Raw genomic sequence first — 17,811 nt, 5'->3', positions numbered from 1 at the left:
TTTACTGACCTTCTGTTAAACTGCTATTGATGTTGTATAGCCTGAAACCTGTTTGATTTTTTGATTTTGATTTTTTTAGCATGTGTAAATATGTTCTTGGTTAAAAAAAAAGAAAAGGTATCTATAAAATCCTAATTGGTGCTTCTCTACTTTTTCTCCTCCCCATTGACTCTCCTTTTAGCCTCATGTTCTCGATATGAGGGTTAAACACTGCTGATATCTGAGGGAGATACTGACAGAACATAAATCACCATGTGCCAGAAAATTAAATTACTGCATGGCTGTCATATTTAGTTTTATTCACCAATCCTGATCTTTACTTACTTAAAACCATGCAGGGTGGGCTATATTTTTCTTTCCCCCCTCCCTCTCCGAACCCCACCCAGACGGCCGTTTTGGTTCAGATCACACATTCTGTCTCCATAACCTGTATTCAGGTGTCAACCTTTCAACCCCGCATCCACGGGAGAGTGGCAATCAAACGGCATCACCGGGGGAAGTATTCACGCGGCGCGCTCACATCCTATTTTATCAAGTAAACATTTAATGTGTTTAAATGTACCACCGCTTTATTTATGCATAGAATCTGCTGTTAAGTCTGAATTATACATTAGCCGATGAATAATTCATCAGTGCCATTCCTTAATGATTACTTGCCAGGCGGCGAATGGTAATATTTGCTGATAAATTTGCCCATTGATCTCACTTGTGTGTAACCAGGCTTGCAGAGATGATGTGTGCTCCATTTTGTTTCAAGTATTCCTCCCCCCACCCCCTCGTCTTTGTTTTACAAGATGTACTGAATAGCAAAGCTAATTGTCAGGTTTCCTTATTTAAGAAAAAAAAAAAGAACTCCTTTAAAGATGAGAAGTGAGCCCAAAGGAATTGGCTCAAAATGGATCCAGCCTGGATTTCTTGAGCGGATGGCACTTGGTGCTTCTCTTATTTCTCCTAATAACTCAGGTTTCTCTGTTAATACACTCTTCTCGCTGCTCTCGGAGCGAGTTGTTTATCCTCAAACCTCAACAGATCAAGGTGCAATTACATTTTTGTCTTTGACGACCCGCAGCTGTTTCACAACAAGCGGCGCATGCTCTTCGAGACACAGTCAGTCGAGCTGGTAAGTGAGACCCTGCCTGACGGAGGCTCTCCCTTTAATGCAGCGTCTTCAATCGGTCTCAACAGCTGCACGAAGATTGGCACATTATGACGCTCCCGAGCCAAAGCCTCGGAGCACTAGCTGTAACCATCAACAGGCATTGCTTGTCCCCCCACAATGAGGCAATATTGACTTGTTGTCACCTTGTCATTTGATTAGTTGTGTTAGTGATTCTGCGTTTTGTCGCCCTGGCAACCTAAATGGGGGAGAGAAAAAAAACAAAACAAAAAAAAAAAAAACCCACAGCATCCACCTCGTCTTATTCTGTAATGAAACAATGCAGAGGCGAACATTGGAAAAATTCTCTCCAAGCAGAAATGAATACCTTTTTTTTAGTTTTTATTTTTATCACTTATGCTGTACGGTCGGCACTCGTCTACTCAGTTTAGTATCCACAAAAAGCTTGACAGCTTTTCTCACAGCAAGAATGTACAGCAAGTGTGGGAGTGATGTACTCCAGTTATTTCACTTTGATTTTCGCAGCTCAGCTGAGTGTGATTTATCTATATATTTATTGTGCTGGCGAGTTGCTTCATTTTCTTTTGTCTGCCGAGGAGAGCGGGCTTACAGGAGTCGGCGGCTGCTGCTGCTGCTACTGTGTGTAAGGCAGGTCATAATAAGACAACCTTTCATTTAATCCAACAGGATTCATCAGCGCCCTTGTTCTTCTGAAAAATAATGAGGTAGACAGCAAAAGCTGCCCCGGGCTCCATGTAGGGAGATGATCTCTCTGAACCGGCAAATCATTCCTGTTTTTTTATGCTAAAAAGACAGCCTAATGACTATTCTTGATTTGTGTCAGTGCTTTAAGTTAACCAGCATTAATTCTCAGAAAGATCTAATGGGCTTGATTGTCAAGCTGAGGCGAAGCAGTCAGCGAGAGGCTTGTGCTTGTAAAAGAGAAGGGTGCAGGGGAGGAGGAGGTGTAATTGTTTTTGCTGGCGGTGATTCTCTCTGGAAGGGATGACTGCACAATCCAGATATGTAAACAAGCAGAAACTGTAAGGCGGTATCCTGATACCGAAATTTCTAAGCGCTGCCCAATTGCTCTTTTGACTGCGCCTCTGATGTAAGCGCGTTGTTTCGCGTACCTGCTCCATGGCGCGCTCCGCGCATGCAAATGCTACGCGGCAAATGGAAATCTTGAGGAAATCATTAACGGTGACAGCATACGCTAAAACAAAGAGGGGGTGAAGTAAAGACAACAGATGCTCAAAGGGCTTGATTCTGCTTACTGGAGCGCAGCAGAAGATCTCATTGTGTTCATGGAAGACAGTCGTACCATTCCCCTGCCAGTCATCTGCTCTTAAGGGGTAATTGCGGAATTGATTTGATACTTTAATCAGATTTGCATTTCATCCTGTGGTCACGCCTGGTGTCTTTTTTTTGCCCCGTAAAGTCTGGCTAATATTGTCACTAGATGGCTTCTGGCAACAGAGCTATTTTTTTATTCATAAAAATTAAAGCTTCATATTCTGAATTATGTAAAAATGTTTTGAATGCACTTGCCCATTGCGTGTAATTCCAAGATTAAACAATATTTTTCATCGAAATAGATTTTCCCTTTTGAAGCGCCATCTTGTTGTGGTTGCCATGGAATTTTATCTGGTCTAGTGAGTGTAAAGAATAATTATTGATCCTGAATATTAAGGTACAGAAGTCATCCAGTGTTGGTGAGGGTGAGGGACCGAAACCAACTGCCAATATCAGCAATCAGCTAATACTTGGGACCCCCCTATTTTAACGGTTTAAACACCAAATATACCTTAATATGCACATTAGAAACCATCTTCACGTTACTGCAGAAGCTGACACACTGTGTTTCTTATTTCTGCTCTTGATGGTACAGCCAATCAGTGCCAAAGAAAATGAATGCTGGCTAGTGCTTTGCAAACGCCAGCCAATAGTTTGTTGAGTTGCATTGCAGCTAGGAATTTCAGCTTTCCAAGCTGCATTTTATTTGGAATATCTTAGATGTGCTGTATAAAAGAAATCTGAGAATAGACACATTTGGAGCCACATTCCACATAAAAATTCTTGAATAGCTGAATTTACGAAGACTGCACCACAACTCGACAGGGGTCCACTGTACATCCTTTTAAACTTGACAGAGTATATCGGTGTTGGAGTAAAACTCTTGTTTTGAAGTAAGTAGTTCTTAGGTTGGCCTGTTTTGCTGACGGTGCTAATAAACGCTGCTCCTCAAACTGACTAACAACACTGTGAAGTGTGGCAGCATTTTGGTCAAGACATGATTTCTAAAAACTGACAATACCATTGCAGGCTAATTGTTGTCTGCTAGGTTGCGTTTCATATTCTTTAATATTGCTTTTGACTTTGAAACCATGAAAAACCAAAAATGTTAAATCTTTTCTATCACTAAACTCTCAAATAATCTTGTCCTCTGGACCCCTATATTTTGCATTTTGTAGCTGGATGTTATGTTGCACTCCTGCTGGTATCATAAAGTTTGAGAAACACAAATGTATTGGAAAGCTATCCACTTTACCCTATAGAGGGTCAGTGCTAGTAATCTCATCCTGCCAGAGATTAAAATCGGCCAGTTTTCCCTCGTCTGTTTTCACAAACTAGAAAAACATCGTAACTCAAGGAATCCACCAAAACTCTTTGTAAATGAATGCAGTGTTTTGAGTTGAACAAATATGTAATATTCCCCGTTCTTACATTTTCTCCTGAATTCAAAACTACTACCTCCATGAAAGGACCTGCAGCATATTTGATCTTGTTTATTAAATTGGGGTCAGCAGAACTGACGAAAACTGGAAGTCGGTATTAGCTCGGAGTGATTTGGTCCTTGCGTCTCTACTTGACTAGCACCCGTTCACTGTGTCATAAATAACTAGGCTGCTCAGTCATTTGCTGATAAGATTGGCTTGTGTGCTGAAGTCTGAGAAAAGATCATCCCAACAGAAAGCAGTCCAGTCTGCAAACATCCAGATACTTGGTGGGGAGGGGTTAGTGCTTGAGTCAGCTTTGGGGCAAAACTGGACATCTGTCTCCTAGTGGTCCATAACGCCCACAATCCCTCCCACAGACTGTCAGCTTTGGCACCAGAGCTGCACACCGGTTGCTGCAGTAAACCCAACCACCCACAGCCGTGACTTATCTCACGAGCATAACAAGCAGCCGGCCTACAAGAAAGGATTGAAACCAATAGGACACACAGCAACAGAAGACCTTAAGAGCCCCCGTGCCATCATAACTCCACTTCAAAATTCAGGCCTTTGTTCTGAGATTGTTGGAGAAGACATCATAGCAGCACATCTTTTCATCCTCAAACACACTCACTCCCACTCAGACAGTCTGCTGTCGGTGAAGGAGATCCTCCTCTTGATAGGGCTTCAGAGGAAGGTGTTCCTCTGGGACTGTTCGGGGATTTCTTCGGTTTTGCTTCGCATTGATTAAAGGAACAGTTGTAGATAATCCTTTTAAAAAAATAGGTTTATGTTACAACAGTGCTGGAGAGAGCTATGGTTTGTAAAAGGTGGTTTTAAAAAAAACAACTTTTTTTTTTAATGGTTATCACCTTGATATCCGCCACTCTGCTAAGATAAATATTTAATGACAGGGTGGCTGAAATAGAGCCGTTACAGAGTGCTGGTGAGAAATTGAGCTTCTATTTAGAGCCCATACGCTTTCATAAAGTCATTGGTAGACAGCCCAAGGTTATTAGTGTGGTATGAGAGGAGTGTGTGTTCGTGGTGTGTCTGGGGGCTGCTGAAGAGCCCTCACTGCTTTTCCTTGCTGCAGTGACACGAAGGAGAGAGAAATGCACTCTCTCGGTCCGTTGTTGAGCATTCACTCATGAATCCTTGATGCATTACAGCCATGCATGCATGCGTGTGTGAGAAACGACACTGTTGTAGTTGCAGCATTACACTTAATGCACAACAGCATCGGCGTCGAGGCGGAGGGAAACGGCACTACGAGTTGCCCTTTTGCTTTGTTTCATGTCATGGGATCTCTGCCCTCTGGCTGCTTGTTGCATGTCACTCACATCATGCAAAATTGATTGCTAAGGTTAGTGTCTGTCCTGGCTGCAGAGAAGCTATTGCAGTGTAAAGACAGATGTTCCCTCAATGATTCTCCCCACATTACACTTTGTGTTCTGTAGCCATAGGCAGGTTGGTACGAACATCTCATTTTATTATAACTTCGAATAAAAACACAATTTTATGGTAGGTACACAAAAATGTAAACACACGATTTAATTGCTGTTACCAGAAAATCAAGTGTTTCTGGTTCTGCTTAAGACGTGTAATTATAATAATCATAATAATTGAAAGATGCCAGATGAATTTACATTTGGGAAACAAAGAAGCCAGCTCTTTTATATTCACAAATCTTTGAAAAAAGACTGTCCTCCCCTTACTAGCATGTAGCGTACCAACTGTAATTTAAAATGGTGTGATCTTACCAAGACAAGAAGTCTTGCTCCTTTAGTTTCTATGCCATGACTTTTAGTGGGGGTTTTTTTGGCACTGAATTGCCATCTATATTTAACTGAACAGATAGCTACAAGCCTCCAAATTGCATAGGTATGTCTTGGGTGATAATCTTTCAGATGACAACAAATTATTTAATCCCCAGTGATTCAGTGAGTAGCTTCTCATTATTTAAACAGCCATGAAGGAAGTTGCATACCGTGGTCATGGAAAAGATGTTGGTTTGTTTACAAATGGTCAAATAATTGGTATCAAGCAGAGAAAACATCTGAAAAATATTGCAGAAACTACTCAAATCAGGTTAAGAACTGTCCATCGCATTGTTAAAAACCAACGTTGAGATTAAATGTGGTTGGATAGAAATCCTGAATAGTCATAGTTGTCGATCACTTTGAAATCAAATTGAAGTAAAACAACCATAATGCTCAGGGCTGTTTTAATATTGAAAGTAAGAGCATTTCTATACCAACAAGGATTGGGACTGAACAGCTGTGGAGCCATAGATAACCACTAATCAGTGGAGCTCACTGGAGAAAAAATACTTTAGTTTGAAAGAGAGCATACAAATTAGACTCTAGAGTGACGTTAAAATGTCATGTGATCTGATTGGTCCAGATTTACCCTCTTCCTTGGGCCACAGGATATTCTGGGAAAGCAGCGGTCAATACAAGGTCTTGGTGAAAATTAATGCAACACTGAATAGAAATAAATCTTGTGACATTGTGGAAACCTATTGAAACAAAGCTGAAGAAAAGGTGTGCTATAATCAAATCTAAAGGCAGCCCAATGAAATATTATACCTATAATAAAATATGTTTTTGATCTAACGGCATTTCCAGATTGCCAAATTCAGTCTTTAATGCAACCAAAACAACTAGCCTTATTTTAGGTAGCTGACTTTGGCTGTGCAGCTACATGTGGGGGAGGGACACCCATGTGTTCAATGATTTCTGTCCAGCCTGGAAACCCCCCCCGACTACTCGACCACTTCCTCGGTCATCTGGTGAGGATAATTTTAAACTGCAGGAAGAGTTTATTGGAAGATGACACAGTTTTGAAGCACTAACACTCAGCATTGAGAGACCAGATCCTTTAAATTGATAGTCATTATTTTGTGGTAGAGTTTACATGTGGATTAAGAAGTGAAGCCTCCATTAGGGCGCCAGTGTTACTGCTCAGTACATTTAAGCGCTCGTTTAGACTCTGCTTGAATCATCCTGTTTACTCATTACATGATAGCTGCGGTGAAAGCAATTACTTTCGGCTTTCAAGTACCTTGGTCTCAGTCACACTGCGGCTCTTATTCATTTCACCGTCGCTCCCAAGGCCCCGAGGCTTCCAATCAGTCCGGAGAGTGCCATTCGCTGACTTGTCGGGCCGTCTGTGTGGGGGAATAGGTTGGTAAACACAACGGAGTCCTTGAAGCACTTCCCCATCCCTGCTATTGGATTACCAGCTGCCTTTCTAGGACTCATCCGCACAGATGAGCTGCGAGATCAATGGAGCTCTTAGTGCAAAGCTAATTTGATCACAAATGGCTTTGTTACTGTCAGTCCGGGGCTATTTTTGAAACATTTTTCTGTTGAGCAAAAACATTTTCACTGGCTCCCACTCCCGACGACAACAATTTATTTATATTTGTTTCGTCTTCATTATTGAAATGTCGGCTGGCGGCGTGGAGATAGAAAGAAGTGGAATGAAATGCTGCGTAAAGTGGCCTGGCCAGTTTTTGCTGAGCGCAGCACGAATGCCGCCTTTTTCTCCTGCCGAGCGTCATAAATAAGCTAAGAGTGTGTTTTTAGAGTGATGAGGTGTCTTCTGCTTGATAGTGAGGACGGGAGAAGGGTTGAGGGGCATATTGACCCCCTTGTTCCATAAAACGGGAAGCAGACTTTTCATCGCCCCTTGTTCCCTGTTAATTATTGTTTGATGCTAATAAAGGAGGGGCGGGGCGTGTTATGAAAGACAATTATTCATTGTATCGTTTCCCCCTCTGTGAGCCTTGTTCCCCCCTCTCCCTGCCTTCATGTGAGGGAGCTGCCACGGCTGTCAATTGAGTACAGCCAAGGCAAAGATGTCCCCTCAGCCTTTAAGGGAGGGGACAGGAGGCAGCGGGGTGAAGGACGCCATTTGCCCAAGTGATTTACGAGGAGAGACAGCAATATACGTAAAGAGCTGCTGAAAGAAAGCTAGAAGGTCAAGGCACATTACACTCCAGCCATTTATTGGTGGGGAACACAGTCTGACCAGCACTGCTAATACAGTTGCTCAGCTGCAGCAGTGGGTTGTGTATATAAACAAAACCCACCGTTGGTTATTATCGCCATTGTTTTGGCAATAATCTAAACATTTCCGGTAGATGTGTGTGTACCGACTAATGAGTGCGTTACTGAACTAAGAGGTCTGAAGTTTGACCGTTTTTTACGTTAGATGATGTTTAATGGAAGGTTTGAGAACGTTGCTTGGTTTGGTAGTTTTACACGACATGATGGATGAGACACAAGACAAACATCCGTGTAAACGCACTCACTTCTAACGACAATATAGAGAGATGGATTAATGTAACTGGACTACTTGGAGAAAACACACACACACGCAGAAGCACTGCTTCCGGATTCAAACTGAGAACCTTCTGGTTGTACAGAATTTACTTTAGCATCATTCCTTTATCTACTAATCTATTTTATGTTTAGATGACCACCCTTATTCTTAAATTTACCTTGTCACAGCAAGAGTTTTTCTCCAACTCTCTGATCACAATTTTCAGCCAATAATGAATAAAACAGAGACACTCCTTCTAAAAGCAAAAAGAGCAATTTCACAGTTTTTTGGGGGGCTCTATGTCCATTTACACCGCCAGGGTTTAAAACCGAAGCCAAGCTTCTTGACCCGAATATGGTTTTATAGTCGCATCTCCATGATGTCATAAAAATAGAGTAATAAAAATATCTGAGGAGCCCTGGCTTTGTCCATGTGTGGTCAGCCTTAATGCAGCCAACCACATTAAGTGAAGAAGACATTTAACTGTTTAGATAATGCTACTATCTCAGTGAGTGACATTTAGACCAGGCAAACTGATTATTGTTAGAATTATTATTTGATTAATCTTACTTATATGAAGCTTATAATGTTATGCCACTTTTAGAGGTTCTTTTAGAAGTTTGTTCTGTCTGTTGTTCGTTCACTTCTTGTTGCAGAAGATAAGCGGCAGAGAACAAGAACACACCCCAACGACCTCGAGGAGAATGTGCTGTTCAAGTTATCTTATATGGATAAGAGTTTGCTGTGTCAAGCTTCAACAGAGTCTGTTTAGCTGTTGAAGCTGCTTGTAACTAGGGCGTTTTCTGATTCAATAAAAGAGCGAGGTGAGCAGAGAAACTTCAGAGTGTTGGTCGGAGATTGTAACTGAAGCATTCTCTGAGCACTCTCCTCGCGAGTGAAAACTATTTACTGACTCTTTGTCTCTGTTTTTTGCAGTGTGTAAGAAATGTCTAGTGTTTGAACCTGACATTTAATTGGTCCTTCGAGCCGGAGTCCGATACACCAGACGATTCCAGCGAGTGAGTAAAAAAACCAGGAAGTCTGTGCACAGCATTTAAGACCCTTTCCGGGACTGGTCCTTTTTCTCACGAGCTGGAGTCCGACGGTTGACGGTTTTCCTCAGAGACTGGAGACACAGTGAGTAGTTTCAGTTTAAAACCAGTATGTATGGGGAACGGTAAAAAATTGGAATAAAACCAGTTAAAGTCCGCGGGAGGCCAGACTCCTCTAACTATAAGTTAAAATCTGTGTGGGACGGCGGCGTCCTCTGGTAAGAAATTAAAACCCTGAGAATCCTAGGCACTATCAGGTAAAATAAAAGCAGTTAAAGTCCGCGGGAGGCCAGACTCCTCTAACTATAAGTTAAAGTCTGTGTGGGACGGCGGCGTCCCCTGCAAAAAGGACAACGGGAGTCCTCTACTAGGTAGTTAAAATCCGCGAAGGGCAGGAGTGTCCTACTTAAAAGTGTGAAAGTGTGTGTGAGTGAATGAAAACTGAATATCACTAGATAAACAGTTTTATACCAAAACAACGGGGAACAAATGGTGAGATTTTGTGGATGTTTGTAGACAAGAAAACTCCGCTCTCTGAGTTGAAGTGAGTTTTACCACAATCTATTTATCACCATCCTGTTGAAATTTTCCAGTGTTTAGAACACAGCAGGTGTTGAGACCACACTGGACTAAATTTAGTTCAAAATGGGTACCGGGGGAAGCAAATATAAACAAAAGGTCTTAGAAGACCTGTCCAGTAAAGACTGGAAAAGAGTTGAAAAAATAAATGAGGATGCAGTAAACCCGCTTTGTTACTGGGTAAAACAGTACGATTTTAATGGCAGTTTAAGTACTACTAGCATAAAAGAACTACAGCAAAAAATTAGAACAAAATGTAATGGAAAAGAAAAACAAATGGCAAAAGAGGGTTATGAACAAACAAAAGTCTGGCTCCAAATAGCTGAGAGAAGAGAAGAGGGAGAAAGGAAGGCCAAAGATAAGAGAGGACGGGAAACAGAGGAGCAGAAAAATAAGGCAGGGGAGACAGAGTGTAAGAAAGGAGGGGGGGAAATAGTAAGAGTACAGTCATGTTTCATAGAAAGAGGATGACAATGACAGTACAGTGTATGCAGCATTACTGAGAGAAGCGAGGCAAGTGCTGCAGGAAGCTGCGGTAGAGCAGCAGCGCCCGGAACTACAAGGAGCAACTGCTCCACCCCTACCGACACCACAAGGCAGTAATCTATCTGATAGAACCCACCTCCATATGATCCAAATATGACACCTATAGCAACCAGGTCACGGGGAACAGTGGGGGATTGGTCCCATAAACTAGGAGGATTATTATCACCCAGCCAGCCTCAGATGCCCAATTTTCAGGCAACAGATGGGGATTTGTTTCCTATGATTGAAATGCCAAACCCGAGAGCAGGTGAAGGAAATGTTGCACCAACTATAAGAGTCTATAGAACATGGACAAAGGATGATATAAGGAGAGCAGTAGATGGCATTCCACATCCTAGAGAAGACTTAGAACAATGTCTGGAGGACATGGAGAATCTTAGAAAAACCTACTATCTAAACGGTGCCGAAACACAACAGGTCTGGATGCAGGTTATAGGGCCCGACTGGCATCATGTAAAGGGAAATTATGATCCTTTAAATAGACAACACGACCCTCCAGTAACAGAGGAACAGGGGAGTGAAAGCCTGAATACTAAAGTGGGAAATTTGCTCACCAGGATCAGAGCTAGGTACCGTAGACAGGCTAACTATACAGAAATCGGTAGATGCAAACAGAAGCCTGAGGAATCATTTGATGATTTTAGAGTGAGAATGGAAAAGGTGTTTAAAACCCATAGTGGACTGCAGGAGGACAATGATGAGCAGGGTGTTTATAGACAGCAGTTAAAAAATGCATTACATGCAGGATCTAGACCAGAAATAAATGGATGGATTTTGAAACACTTCATAGGGATGGGTAGTAGTACACTCGGAGACTACATTAACCATGCCTTACATGCAGAAAAAGTGACCAAAGGAAAACAGAAATCCACACCGGTTTCTACCTTTTTCCAAGGGGAGGAGACAGAGGTTTTCTACCAGGGAGGAAGAGACAGAGGTAGAAGCAGAGGACGTGGTAGAGGACGGGGTAGGGGGCGAGGATTTGATCCGCACCCAGAAACTCGAGCTTGTTGGAATTGTGGAAAAGAGGGCCATCTAGCAAGGGACTGTAGGAGACCTCAACACCAACAATCAGCATGACTAGATGATGTTGAAGAAGAAAAAGATTTTGAAACAGGGGAAGAGGAAATTTTGAATTTAGAGGACTTGTTTTTCGAAGAGAGATACAGACCAGAGGTGACTTTGATAATAAAAGGAAAAAAGGTGAAGTTTTTGTGTGACTCTGGAGCATGTAGAACTACTTTAAAGGAAGCAGTTCCAGGAATGCATGTAGGACCAAATAAGGTGTTGGTTAGATCAGCACAGGGTGCGTTAAAGCACATACCTGAGTCACAGCCACTGTGGTTAGTAGACCCAAATGGTGAGAGTTGTCAGATGAAAGTGCTGGTGTTGCCAGATTGTCCAGTAAACCTACTGGGAAGGGATGGTCTAGTTGCCCTAGGTTTAGCCCTAATTCCCACCATGGAGGGAATAAAAGTCATGAGGAGACATGAAAATAGGGGAGACCTGATGGTGTTACAGGGGAAAGGACAGCTTCATTTCTATTACACCTTGGAGGTCCCTAACAAACCCCCAACCTCAGTAGGGAGCCACCTGTTAGAGGCGGGACAACAGTCTGTGAGGAGAAAAGAAGATTGTATGACAGCTGATGATCTACATATAACCATGTGGTACAAAAACTCTCCTGATCCTGACCCTATTTATGAAGCTAGTTTGAAGAAACTAACACCTGCAAAAGTCACTATCACCTACATGTATTCAGACAGCTCAGCAAACGCTGGAGCAGCAGTGACCCTACCTGAGGGTCTACAGAAAAAATTTAAGATGGTCTGGGGTCCTCACATTTCAGTGTGCAAAGGCAAACATGACAGTTGGACAGGAATAGGAAAAATGGTTGAAAAGGGGGAAAAAGCAAGAGACTGGAGGGAAACGGGAGTAAACACCTGGTATAGTCAGTCCACAGATTTAACAAAGAAAGCCTTGTTCTGGACTACGACAGTTCAAGCTGGAACACACATAGATCCAGAACAAGACTGACATTTGATGTTAACAGAAGAAGAAGAAACTCTTCTGCAAAATATACCTGAACAACTATGGTCCAAAGGATCATCTGATGTGGGACTAATAAAAAGTGCTAACCCTGTCATAATAAGACCAAAAACAGAATATAGGCCAAGAATGAGACAATACCCATTAAAACCAGATGCACAAGAGGGTATTAGACCAGTAATACAAGACCTACTGAAAGCTGGAGTCTTAATTGAATCCCCAGATTCCCCATGTAATACTCCAATATTTCCTGTGAAAAAGGCACTTCCCTCAGTGGGATGGAGGATGGTACAAGATCTACAGGCTGTAAATGAAGCTGTAATACAAAGGGCCCCATGTGTACCAGATCCCCACACCTTGCTAAACTCATTGAACCCAGAAGCAAAATATTTCACAGTGGTAGATATTAGTAATGCGTTCTTTTCTATACCTGTACATAAAGACAGTCAGTTTTGGTTTGCGTTCACTTTTGAAGGAAAAAGATACACATACACAAGACTACCCCAAGGGTATTGTGAAAGTCCAACCATTTATTCACAAGCAATGTCAGCCAGCCTCTCCACCTTTGAACCTCCAAAGGGGAGCCAAATCCTGTTGTATGTAGATGACATTCTACTAGCATCTAAAACCAAAGAAGATTGTTTGATAGACTCTCTGGCACTATTGAAACATCTATTACTACAAGGACATAAGGTCAACAAAATAAACTCCAATTAGTACAACCAGCAGTAAAGTATCTAGGCCACCAACTAGCATCTGGGGCCGTACAGTAATACAGGATAGAAAAGCAGCAATACTACAGGCTCCAAAGCCACAGACAAAAAAACAAATGATGTCATTCTTAGGGCTGACAAACTATTGTAGAAGTTGGGTGCCAAATTATACTGAGATAGTTGCGCCTCTGAGTGCACTAATCTATACTACAGAAATGAAAATGACAGATAAACTGAGTTGGACCACAGAAAGTGAAGAAGCATTCTGTAAAATAAAACAAGAATTAGTGGGAAGTGGAACACTAGCTCTTCCAGATTACAAGAAGCCGTTTGTCCAAATGGTTGATAGCAGAGATAAATTTATGACCTCGGTTTTGTCCCAAAAACACGGAGATAAGATGAAACCCATAGCTTTTTATTCTGCTAAAATGGACGCAGTAACCTGTGCTCAGCCTCCATGCATTAGAGCTGTAGTTGCAGCCTCAATGGCAGTGACCGCAAGTGCAGAAGTGGTCCTTTTTCATGAGCTAATACTTAAAGTGCCACATGCAGTATCTGCATTATTATTACAAACAAACATGACATTTCTGTCACCAGCAAGGCATTTGTCTTGCATGTCCATCCTGTTGTCTCAACCACATTTAACAATAGAGCGGTGTACAATTCTCAACCCTGCAACACTTATGCCAACCTTAGATGATGGAGAACCACATGATTGTGAAGCCTTGGCAACAACTACAGCAAAATGTAGGGAGGATCTGACAGACACCCCATTAACAAAAGGAATCACAGTATATGTGGATGGTTCTTCTAAGAAAGACCAATTTGGGAAAACTAGAACGGGATATGCTGTGGTAACATCGAGCAAAGTGCTAAAAGCTGCGGCGTTACCACAACATTTCTCGGCTCAGGCTGCTGAATTAATAGCATTAACAGAAGCCTGCAAACTAATGAAAGGAAAAGATGTGACAATTTATACAGACAGCCAGTATGCGTTTGCTACAACTCATACCTTCGCACAATATTGGCAAAATAGGGGAATGATTACCTCTACAGGAAAACCTGCTACACATGCAGACCTGCTAAAAGAACTTTTAAAAGCAGTAAAACTCCCAAAAACATTAGCAATATGCAAATGTGCAGCACACACCTCTAATACTGATTCTGTTTCACTGGGAAATGCATTTGCAGATAAAACAGCTAAGCAAGCAGCAATGGGAGAAAAAGAAATACTGTGGTCCACAGAAGAGCAGATCGATAATGAAATATTGAAAGACATGCAAAACAAGCAAGCAAACTAGAACAAAAAACCTGGATAAAAGTGGAGCAACTGTAAAAAATGACTTATACATCTGACCAGAAGGAAAACCAATCCTACCAAAAAATCTATATAAATGGGCAGCAATATTGAGCCATGGGAAGACACATGTCTCAACAGGAGGGATGGTAGGACTAGTAAATCAGCATTATACAACCTATGGTTTTAATCTATATTCAAAAAATTTTTGTAGAGCTTGCCTCATATGCGCTAAACACAACGCTCAAGGTAATCTACGTCCAAAGCGAGGGAGTTTTCCAACACCTAACTATCCTTTCCAGAGTATACACATGGACTTTATAGAACTAAATCAAAGTGAAGGGAAAAAGTACTGTCTAGTGATCATAGATTCATTTTCAAAATGGATAGAACTGTTCCCAACTAAAACACCAGACGCCTTAACAGTGGCAAAAGCCCTATGTAAAGACATAATACCCAGGTATGGAATACCAGAAAAAATCTATAGTGATAATGGTACACACTTTGTGAACCAAGTGGTAAAAAACATAGGAACTGCCTTCCACATAAACTTAAAAAACCACTGCAGCTACCACCCACAAAGTGCAGGACTGGTAGAAAGAATGAATGGTACTATAAAAAATAGATTAAAGAAGTGTATGGAAGAAACAGGAAGACCCTGGACACGGTGTTTGGACCTAGTTAAAATGTATATAAACATCACTAGTACATCAGGACTAACACCTTATGAAACATTATTTGGGAGACCATACAGACTTCCATTATTTAAAAATGAATGGGAAACAGAAGATGAACCTAACCTAGCAGACTATATGAGAAAAATGTTGGAAAGACACAAGAAAGAAACTAAGACTGACGAATCTGATCCTTCTGTGTCTTCACAGGACGTTCCGTTAGTAAAACCTGGAGACTGGATTCTCACTAAAAGCATAAAGAAGAAGCATTGGCACTCTCCAAAGTGGGAAGGTCCCTATCAGGTTCTGTTGACCACAGGAACTGCAGCTAAGATAGCAGAAAGAAACACATGGATCCACTTAGCACATTGTAAACTGGTAATACAAAAAGATGACTAAAATAACTCTCTTGGTAATAACCTTCACTGCTACAGTATTGCTAAGTTTTTTGATCATCAGCCTTTTTTACCTTTTATAAACAAAGTTTTGCCTACCTTCAGTTAGACCCCAGAGGAAGCCCGTGGTACAAAGGGAACTGTATTTCTAGTATACAGTTGTCTCAAACCGGTGAAGATAGTCCACAACTCTGCCGAGGGGTTCTTAGGAAGGGAATCAAAACATAAAACATGATGACTAAAAGAAATAAGGTAATCTTTGGTGTAGGAGCTACGGTCATTATTATTGCAGCTCTCCTGTTGTTCTGGTATGAAATAAAAATAAAAGAGGAACACGTTACGCCGAGGAAAAAGAGGGACGACTCCATCGCGGCTGATATAGAGTTTGATGAATATGTAAAATCTATAGAAGGTTCTAAGGTTAGGAACATAGACAAACCATGCAGCGGGTCAGGTGAAGTGGTTGTAGATGAAATATACCTGTGTGTTAATGCATCTAGATTGGCAACTGTGGTTTCCCTAGACCTAAATAAGATCGAGATAGGGGGTTACCCAGGCTCTGCCTGGGCAGGTTATGATTGGTATATGGCATCACGAGACTATAGTGTAAGCTGGAACAACGTTTTTGCCTATACGGGGGACAGCTGGAGGCCAAATCCAACGAACAGACACCGAGCACAGTACTGGGCTAAAGTTATGCATCTGGGGAAAATCAATAAAGAGCTGAAAATAATCATAAACACCACAAACAATCCAATTCCTTTCGAAAATGATGTTCCTTGTTTCTACTTTCCTTATGGATTGAGAAAAGCGGAAACGACCCCTATAAAATGTTTTCCCTGTGCCAGAACTTTACAGAGTCAAGTAACACCGCCCAGGCATAATGGTTGCGGGCCCACACTCAACCAAACTCGCAAGTTCTGAAATAACTGTATTTAATGCAGAGGGTGATGATGTAGATGAGCTAATTAGAATAACCACAGGAGTTACCAGCCGAAGCAACAACTGGCTTCTAATGATAGAACAGGCTGCAAAAGTTCCACAAGGGGATTGTGTGGTATGTATGGGTCCACGACCACTTTTGAGAGTGGTTCCAGCTACGCTCCCAAATGAATGTTTGATTCCACTTATGAATACAACAAATCCTACAGGAAATTGCAGTGTATGGGATGAAGTATATCCACTTTCCCCTCTTGGAAAAAACAGACCTGTCTTCTCTAGAAATGTGGCCCGAAATAACTTCACTTGCATCCAACGTTCTGGTAACGGACCTAAATTAGGAACTCTCACAGCAGGAAATTGTTCAACTATAGTAAATGTAACTCGGCACTTCCACCCATTATCCCGCAGTGACATCTGGTGGTGGTGTGGAGATAACAGGTTGTTTGACAAACTGCCGTCAAATACTACTGGTTTGTGCACTGTAGTAACTCTGCTGTTACCTGTTTCAATATATCCTATGACAGTACCACAATTACTTGAATTAATAGGTAATGTGCTTCCATCAGTGTGGCACCAACGTCAGAACGCTCACTGAAAGATGACGATGATCCCACATACATAGATAGTATTGGGGTCCCACGTGGTGTACCTGATGAATATAAGTTGATAAATCAGATATATGCAGGTTTTGAATCATCTATCTGCTCGTGGTGTACTATAAATAAAAATGTTGATAGAATAAACTACATCCACTACTATGTCCAGAGGTTAGGTAACAAAACAGAGCAAGGTTTCTCAGCCGTCCACGAGCAACTGTCAGCTACCTCCCTGATGGCTTTCCAAAATCGCATGCTGTGGATATGTTGTTGGCAGAAGGGTGGGGTCTGCGCCCTTTTTGGGGAGCAGTGCTGCACCTTCATTCCCAACAATACCGCTGCGGATGGCAGCCTCACCAAGGCCTTGGATGGTTGAGGGCCCTGAACAGCAAGATGAAAGACCACTCTGGAGCTGATACAGAAATGTGGGACGGTTTGGGTAATGTATTGGCCGATATCAACAACTAATAGTCTCTGTCTTAATTCCCATAGCTGTGTTTGCAGCAATACTGACCTTGTGTGGATGTTGTTGTATTCCCTGTATTAGAGCTTTAATTCAAAAGCTCATCACCACTGCATCACTCCGATGCAGGAACAAATGTATTCTCTCCTTCCTCCTGACGACAATAAAGATGTAACAGATGCTGAGTCCAGTGATGAAGAAGATGAAATGTCTCTCAACCTTCCAGACTGTATCCTGACTCAAATGTTCCTATGTTGAACTTGTAAATACAATGTATTGATGTAAAGTGCGAAATGTGTCTTTTTCCCTCTGAGTGTACCTGTTTTGAACCACTTAATG

General features: G+C 41.8%; 1 protein-coding gene and 1 long non-coding RNA gene across 4 annotated transcripts in view; both read left to right on the top strand.

Annotated features, from left to right (window-relative positions):
• Positions 1 to 17,811, top strand: part of rerea (arginine-glutamic acid dipeptide (RE) repeats a) — a 192,638-nt gene that overhangs the window by 60,140 nt on the left and 114,687 nt on the right. The window lies entirely within an intron of this gene.
• LOC145552227 (uncharacterized) lies at positions 8,715 to 9,942 on the top strand. The gene is made up of 2 exons (XR_014088190.1): positions 8,715 to 8,990; positions 9,103 to 9,942. It is a non-coding gene; the product is annotated as an uncharacterized LOC145552227 (long non-coding RNA).

Source organism: Poecilia reticulata, chromosome 7 (assembly GCF_904066995.2).
Source record: "Poecilia reticulata chromosome 7, P_reticulata-male-v2, whole genome shotgun sequence".
Taxonomy (NCBI): domain Eukaryota; kingdom Metazoa; phylum Chordata; class Actinopteri; order Cyprinodontiformes; family Poeciliidae; genus Poecilia; species Poecilia reticulata.
Note: the sequence above shows the minus strand (reverse complement) of the source record. Positions and strands in the feature narration are given on the sequence as shown.